This window comes from Myxine glutinosa, chromosome 1 (genome assembly GCF_964187855.1).
Source record: "Myxine glutinosa chromosome 1, kmMyxGlut1.1, whole genome shotgun sequence".
NCBI lineage: Eukaryota > Metazoa > Chordata > Myxini > Myxiniformes > Myxinidae > Myxine > Myxine glutinosa.
Genome location: NC_136261.1, coordinates 339183028 through 339191893, shown reverse-complemented (window position 1 = coordinate 339191893; position 8866 = coordinate 339183028).

Below are 8866 nucleotides of genomic sequence, written 5' to 3'. Positions count from 1 at the left end.
TTGGGCGCCCAAACGGCTATCTCGAGAACCACGTAACTGCGGAAGCTCAAACCGGGCTTGAAACGTGCGCATCCGAATATTATACAACATAACTCTTTTTCGGTTCGATTCGGCCAAGGAATAGCACAGATAATTGCAATTAAGTGAGCCGTGACGTCACGGATCGCGCCGGCGGTAATGATATGATAATTTATGCAGCACGACATGGTCCTCACGTCACACAAGACGCCTTTGCGGCGCAAAACAAAACATTTCCCGGTCGCCATTACTATCCTTTTGAGCGCACGGTTCAGCCCTTCAAGAAAAAGTTTATTTTGTAAAAATCGAGCCACGCGTTCAAAAGATATGACCGGTTTTGTTCGCCGGCACGTCGGTGCTCGAATCGGCTCGCGGTAAAATCCAACACGTCCTTCGTCGGGTCCGTCTGAACCAACCACGGGGCCTAGAACGCTGGGACCGGTCTCAAAAGTTAGGTCTGGATCATATCTCGAAACGCTGGAAGCTGCACCTCTCTGTGATAATCTTGTGGACCATGACAGGAGATCGTGCGACAGCTTCGCATACGCTTCCAGCGCTTCCGCATTTTACCATTCGTGAACACCGTTCGCCCCGCCCATCAAAGCGCGTACGTAAGTTACGTAAGCGTGCACACGTGACCTTGCGCTCCAGCGCGACCATTTGCGCATGCGCAAATATCCATCCACATATTACGTACGCGTGCACACGTGACCTTGCGCTCCAGCGCTACCATTTGCGCATGCGCGATTTTTTCAGCGTTAAATGTCCAAGTGCTTCGGCAAACGACTGTCGCACCACCTGCGCATGCGCAGGGTTGACGGGATTGACGCATTAGAATGTTTGGTGCTGTGCGAGAAGGAAATGGCTGTCATGGTCACAAGTGGTCTCGAAATTTGCGCATTTAAATGCCCTACACGATGCCGTTTATTTCGTCAAAATCCATCCAGCGGATCTGAAGTTATATGAAGAAATTCATTTACGTCGTGACGTCATCACGCGATTGTCGAATACAGACGTCTTTTCGGAAATTAAATAAAGATGGAAATTCGAAATGAATCATGTCCGCGATCTGCGCATGCGCGGTTTTCTCAGCCGCTTTTCAGTGGCATCGCAGTGCAGCCCATCTGCGCATGCGCCAGCTATTGAAAATTGGGTCGCCACGGCAAACTCCAAGATGGCCGCCAACATGTATGTCTGAACCTTGCAACCTGCATATCTTGAAAAATAAGCGAAGTAGAAACTTCTAACTTGGTGTGTGCGTGTATCTAGGCACAAGGAAGAAAGCCTTCGAAAATTGGGTCGCCACGTCAAAATCCAAGATGGCCGCCACCATATATATGTCTGACCTTGCAACCTGCATATCTTGAGAAATAAGCGAAGTAGAAACTTCTAACTTGGTGTGTGGGTGTATCTAGGCACACGGAAGAAAGCTGTCGAAAATTGGGTCGCCACGTCAAAATCCAAGATGGCCGCCACCATATATATGTCTGACCTTGCAACCTGCATATCTTGAGAAATAAGCGAAGTAGAAACTTCTAATTTGGTGTGTGCGTGTATCTAGGCACAAGGAAGAACGCTATTGAAAATTGGGTCGCCACGTCAAAATCCAAGATGGCCGCCACCATATATATGTCTGAACATTGTGAGTGGAATATCTTGAAAAATAGGCAAAGCACCAACTTCTAATTAGGTGCGTGGGTGTGGGTGTACCTAGGCATAAGGAAGAACGCTGTCGAAAATTGGGTCGCCACGTCAAATCCAAGATGGCCGCCACCATATATACGTCTGAACATTGTGAGCGGAATATCTTGAAAAATAGGCAAAGCACCAACTTCTAATTCGGTGCGTGGGTGTACCGAGGCATAAGGAAGAAGGTTATCGTAAATTGGGTCGCCACGTCAAATCCAAGATGGCCGCCACCATATATACGTCTGAACCTCGTGAGCGGAATATCTCGAAAAATAAGCAAAGTACCGACTTCTAATCCGGTGCGTGGGTGTATCTCGGCATAAGGAAGAACGCCGTTGAAAATCGGGTCGCCACGTCAACTCCAAGATGGCCGCCACCATATATACGTCTGAACCTCGTGAGCGGAATATCTGGAAAAATAAGCAAAGTACCGACTTCTAATTCGGAGCGTGGGTGTATCTCGGCATAAGGAAGAACGCCGTCGTAAATCGGGTCGCCACGTCAAAACCCAAGACGGCCGCCGCCACGTACGTCAGAACCTCGTGAGCGGAAGATCATATCGTGGCGAACCCTTCGAAAAAAAAACCGACTTTTCCACTTTCGGGTCTCCGTCCGAAGCCACGCTCCTGCCTTTACGGCCCGGAGGTTTCACCGGAGGGCGTAAAGGCAGGCACAGGGAAAAGCAAAGGCGCGCGTGTTTTCGGCGGGGCGACCACGCGCCGCACCACGCCTCGCACCACGAGCACGCACCGGCGGACCTCTCCGACGCCGCACCCCACGAGACCCGCGCCCGCCCCGGCTCGGCGCAGAAGAGCACGGACCGTCGGTCCGGGCGTCGGCGAACGCGCGGCCTCGAGCCCCCACGTGTTTTCGTCCCCTAACACGATAAGCTGACGACACCCTCGGTGACCACGAGGTCGAGTCCCTACCATCATCGACGGTCGAAACGAATGTTTTTGAGATTCCAAGTTTAAAAAAAAGAAATGTTTTTCAGCGACACATCCATACATACGCGACGGAAGCACATCGATTTTTGTGATCCCGCACAAAAACCAGCACGTACGTCATGCCATAAATAACGTATAACGAGGAAGGGACCAACACACACCGCGCCACACCACGTAACACCGGCAGGGGCATTTTATTGTTTATCGCATCGTACGCCGCATCCATAAATACGTACCCGTCGCAAGTTCGTTTTGTGGAATCGAAGCACGTATACGCACACGTAACGACGTTCCATCCACGGTGTATCGCACGATACCACACCATATACCATAGGTCTTTTTAAAAGCACATTAGCCTTTCGTGTGGAGTGGATAATTATTTTTTTTTAAATAACACAACAGCATTTCGGGTTCACTAAATCTAACTACGTTTTTTAACGTTTCCATTTTCAGCACACACACACCACAAGCACAAGCCAAGCACAATCGTCTTTAGCGTCCCTCACAAGGACCAAGCCCTACGTTCCATATTTTGTCACGCGCGTCGGTGCGGCGGGCACCCACCCGGTTTTCCACACGCACGGGCACACGTGGGCACGCGTCGAGTGTCTTTTGTGCCACCCACCCCCGGGGCCTGTCGCCCCCATTAGGACTCCCCCCAGGAGTGATTTCAGGCCCTTTCCTGGGCCCACACACAGCACATTCCTCCGGTTGTATGGGTGTCGTGTCTTCTGGTTGTAAAGGGCGGAGAAATAATCACGTTATCGTGACGAAGTCACCCAGAAGCAAAAGCCCGCCCCCTCGCATCTTCACCAACATAGTCCAGGCCCGAAACCGCTCATAGAACTTACAGAGGAAAACACTATAGAGTTTGTGCACGGAAACGGCTATCTCGAGAACCACGTAACTGCGGAAGCTCAAACCGGGCTTGAAACGTGCGCATCCGAATATTATACAACATACTTCTTTCCCGGTTCGATTCGGCCAAGGAATAGCGGAGATAATTGCAATTAAGTGAGCCGTGACGTCACGGATCGCGCCGGCGGTAATGATATGATAATTTATGCAGCACGAGATCGTCCTCACGTCACACAAGGCGCCTTTGCCGGCGCAAAACGGATCTCTCAGGGTCAAACTCGGTATCGTTTTGAGCGCACGGTTCAGCCCTTCAAGAAAAAGTTTATTTTGTAAAAATCGAGCCACGCGTTCAAAAGATATGACCGGTTTTGTTCGCCGGCACGTCGGCGCTAGAATCGGCTCGCGGTAAAATCCAACACGTCCTTCGTCGGGTCCGTCTGAACCAACCACGGGGCCTAGAACGCTGGGACCGGTCTCAAAAGTTAGGTCTGGATCATATCTCGAAACGCTGGAAGCTGCACCTCTCTGTGATAATCTTGTGGACCATGACAGGAGATCGTGCGACAGCTTCGCATACGCTTCCAGCGCTTCCGCATTTTAGCATTTCGTTAACACCGTACGCCCCGCCCATCAAAGCGCGTACGTAAGTTACGTAAGCGTGCACACGTGACCTTGCGCTCCAGCGCGACCATTTGCGCATGCGCAAATATCCATCCACATATTACGTACGCGTGCACACGTGACCTTGCGCTCCAGCGCTACCATTTGCGCATGCGCGATTTTTTCAGCGTTAAATGTCCAAGTGCTTCGGCAAACGACTGTCGCACCACCTGCGCATGCGCAGGGTTGACGGGATTGAGGTATTAGAATGTTTGTTGCTGTGCGAGAAGGAAATGGCTGTCATGGTCACAAGTGGTCTCGAAATTTGCGCATTTAAATGCCCTACACGATGCCGTTTATTTCGTCAAAATCCATCCAGCGGATCTGAAGTTATATGAAGAAATTCATTTACGTCGTGACGTCATCACGCGATTGTCGAATACAGACGTCTTTTCGGAAATTAAATAAAGATGGAAATTCGAAATGAATCATGTCCGCGATCTGCGCATGCGCGGTTTTCTCAGTCGCTTTTCAGTGGCATCGCAGTGCAGCCCATCTGCGCATGCGCCAGCTATTGAAAATTGGGTCGCCACGGCAAACTCCAAGATGGCCGCCAACATGTATGTCTGAACCTTGCAACCTGCATATCTTGAAAAATAAGCGAAGTAGAAACTTCTAACTTGGTGTGTGCGTGTATCTAGCCACAAGGAAGAAAGCCTTCGAAAATTGGGTCGCCACGTCAAAATCCAAGATGGCCGCCACCATATATATGTCTGACCTTGCAACCTGCATATCTTGAGAAATAAGCGAAGTAGAAACTTCTAACTTGGTGTGTGGGTGTATCTAGGCACACGGAAGAAAGCTGTCGAAAATTGGGTCGCCACGTCAAAATCCAAGATGGCCGCCACCATATATATGTCTGACTTTGCAACCTGCATATCTTGAGAAATAAGCGAAGTAGAAACTTCTAATTTGGTGCGTGCGTGTATCTAGGCACAAGGAAGAACGCTATTGAAAATTGGGTCGCCACGTCAAAATCCAAGATGGCCGCCACCATATATATGTCTGAACATTGTGAGTGGAATATCTTGAAAAATAGGCAAAGCACCAACTTCTAATTCGGTGCGTGGGTGTACCTAGGCATAAGGTAGAACGCTGTTGAAAATTGGGTCGCCACGTCAAATCCAAGATGGCCGCCACCATATATACGTCTGAACATCGTGAGCGGAATATCTCGAAAAATAAGCAAAGTACCGACTTCTAATTCGGTGCGTGGGTGTATCTCGGCATAAGGAAGAACGCAGTTGAAAATCGGGTCGCCACGTCAACTCCAAGATGGCCGCCACCATATATACGTCTGAACCTCGTGAGCGGAATATCTCGAAAGATAAGCAAGGTACCGACTTCTAATTCGGTGCGTGGGTGTATCTCGGCATAAGGAAGAACGCCGTCGTAAATCGGGTCGCCACGTCAAAACCCAAGACGGCCGCCGCCACGTACGTCCGAACCTCGTGAGCGAAACATCATATCGTAGCGAACCCTTCGAAAAAAAAACCGACTTTTCCACTTTCGGGTCTCCGTCCGAAGCCACGCTCCTGCCTTTACGGCCCGGAGGTTTCACCGGAGGGCGTAAAGGCAGGCACAGGGAAAAGCAAAGGCGCGCGTGTTTTCGGCGGGGCGACCACGCGCCGCACCACGCCTCGCACCACGAGCACGCACCGGCGGACCTCTCCGGCGCCGCGCCCCACGAGACCCGCGCTCGCCCCGGCTCGGCGCAGAAGAGCACGGACCGTCGGTCCGGGCGTGGGCGAACGCGCGGCCTCGAGCCCCCACGTGTTTTCGTCCCCTAATACGATAAGCTGACGACACCCTCGGTGACCACGAGGTCGAGTCCCTACCATCATCGACGGTCGAAACGAACGTTTTTGAGATTCCAAGTTTAAAAAAAAGAAATGTTTTTCAGCGACACGTCCATACATACGCGACGGAAGCACATCGATTTTTGTGATCCCGCACAAAAACCAGCAAGTACGTCATGCCATAATTAACGTGTAACGAGGAAGGGACCAACACACACCGTGCCACACCACGTAACACGGGCAGGGGCATTTTATTGTTTATCGCATCGTACGCCGCATCCATAAATACGTACCCGTCGCAAGTTCGTTTTGTGGAATGGAAGCACGTATACGCACACGTAACGACGTTCCATCCACGGTCTATCGCACGATACCACACCGTATACCATAGGTCTTTTTAAAAGCACTTTAGCCTTTCGTGTGGAGTGGATAATTTATTTTTTTTAAATAACAAAACAGCATTTCGGGTTCACTAAATCTAACTACGTTTTTAACGTTTCCATTTTCAGCACACCCACAGCACAAGCACAAGCCAAGCACAATCGTCTTTAGCGTCCCTCACAAGGACCAAGCCCTACGTTCGATTTTTTGTGACGCGCGTCGGTGCGGTGGGCACCCACCCGGTTTTCCACACGCACGGGCACACGTGGGCACGCGTCGAGTGTCTTTTGTGCCACCCACCCCCGGGGCCTGTCGCCCCCATTAGGACTCCCCCCAGGAGTGATTTCAGGCCCTTTCCTGGGCCCACACACACACACATTTCATCCACATGTCAATGTTGTCGTGTCTTCTGGTTGTAAAGGGCGGAGAAATAATCACGAAACGTGACGAAGTCACCCAGAAGCAAAAGCCCGCCCCCTCGCATCTTCACCAACATAGTCCAGGCCCGAAACCGCTCATAGAACTCACAGAGGAAAACACTAAGGGTTTGGGCGCCCAAACGGCTATCTCGAGAACCACGTAACTGCGGAAGCTCAAACCGGGCTTGAAACGTGCGCATCCGAATATTATACAACATAACTCTTTTTCGGTTCGATTCGGCCAAGGAATAGCACAGATAATTGCAATTAAGTGAGCCGTGACGTCACGGATCGCGCCGGCGGTAATGATATGATAATTTATGCAGCACGACATGGTCCTCACGTCACACAAGACGCCTTTGCGGCGCAAAACAAAACATTTCCCGGTCGCCATTACTATCCTTTTGAGCGCACGGTTCAGCCCTTCAAGAAAAAGTTTATTTTGTAAAAATCGAGCCACGCGTTCAAAAGATATGACCGGTTTTGTTCGCCGGCACGTCGGTGCTCGAATCGGCTCGCGGTAAAATCCAACACGTCCTTCGTCGGGTCCGTCTGAGACAACCACGGGGCCTAGAACGCTGGGACCGGTCTCAAAAGTTAGGTCTGGATCATATCTCGAAACGCTGGAAGCTGCACCTCTCTGTGATAATCTTGTGGACCATGACAGGAGATCGTGCGACAGCTTCGCATACGCTTCCAGCGCTTCCGCATTTTACCATTCGTGAACACCGTTCGCCCCGCCCATCAAAGCGCGTACGTAAGTTACGTAAGCGTGCACACGTGACCTTGCGCTCCAGCGCGACCATTTGCGCATGCGCAAATATCCATCCACATATTACGTACGCGTGCACACGTGACCTTGCGCTCCAGCGCTACCATTTGCGCATGCGCGATATTTTCAGCGTTAAATGGTCAAGTGCTTCGGCAAACGACTGTCGCACCACCTGCGCATGCGCAGGGTTGACGGGATTGACGCATTAGAACGTTTGGTGCTGTGCGAGAAGGAAATGGCTGTCATGGTCACAAGTGGTCTCGAAATTTGCGCATTTAAATGCCCTACACGATGCCCTTTATTTCGTCAAAATCCATCCAGCGGATCTGAAGTTATATGAAGAAATTCATTTACGTCGTGACGTCATCGCGCGATTGTCGAATGCAGACGTCTTTTCGGAAATTAAATAAAGATGGAAATTCGAAATGAATCATGTCCGCGATCTGCGCATGCGCGGTTTTCTCAGCCGCTTTTCAGTGGCATCGCAGTGCAGCCCATCTGCGCATGCGCCAGCTATTGAAAATTGGGTCGCCACGGCAAAATCCAAGATGGCCGCCAACATGTATGTCTGAACCTTGCAACCTGCATATCTTGAAAAATAAGCGAAGTAGAAACTTCTAACTTGGTGTGTGCGTGTATCTAGGCACAAGGAAGAAAGCCTTCGAAAATTGGGTCGCCACGTCAAAATCCAAGATGGCCGCCACCATATATATGTCTGAACCTCGTGAGCGGAATATCTTGAAAAATAAGCAAAGTACCATCCGTCAGAGCACAACCGTGATTGGACCACACCCGTCCCTCTGAAGGACCACATCAGAACACACACAGAACATTCCCCACCCTCTACATTCATTTCCACCACTCTTCTCAACCAGTTACTTTCATTCTTCCTCCACACATGAACAAACCATCTCAAATTGTCACAGGAATGTCCTCGGAGCGATGTTCGTCCACGTTCTTATAGAAGCCTCTCAGTGGTTGGAGACAGCATAACACCTGGGTTCAACTTAGACACAATGTCATTACAGTCGGCGCCTCCAATAAAACCGTTTAGGCCTATCCGTGACCTTCTGGTATTAACCGGAGTCGCACGACAATATACTCACCTTGTCCAGTATAACCGTCTCATACAGCAAGGTGCACTTTCCTCCACACCTAACCTCCTCAATGCCCATGTCACGACTTCACGTGGAACCCTATCGAATGCTTTCTCCAGATCAATAAACCCAAGAAACAACTTCTTCCTCTTCTCGAAAAGAGAAGTTTCTTTCAAGAAACAACTGAAACCAAGCGGCGTACCTATCTACCATTGAAAACAAAGTC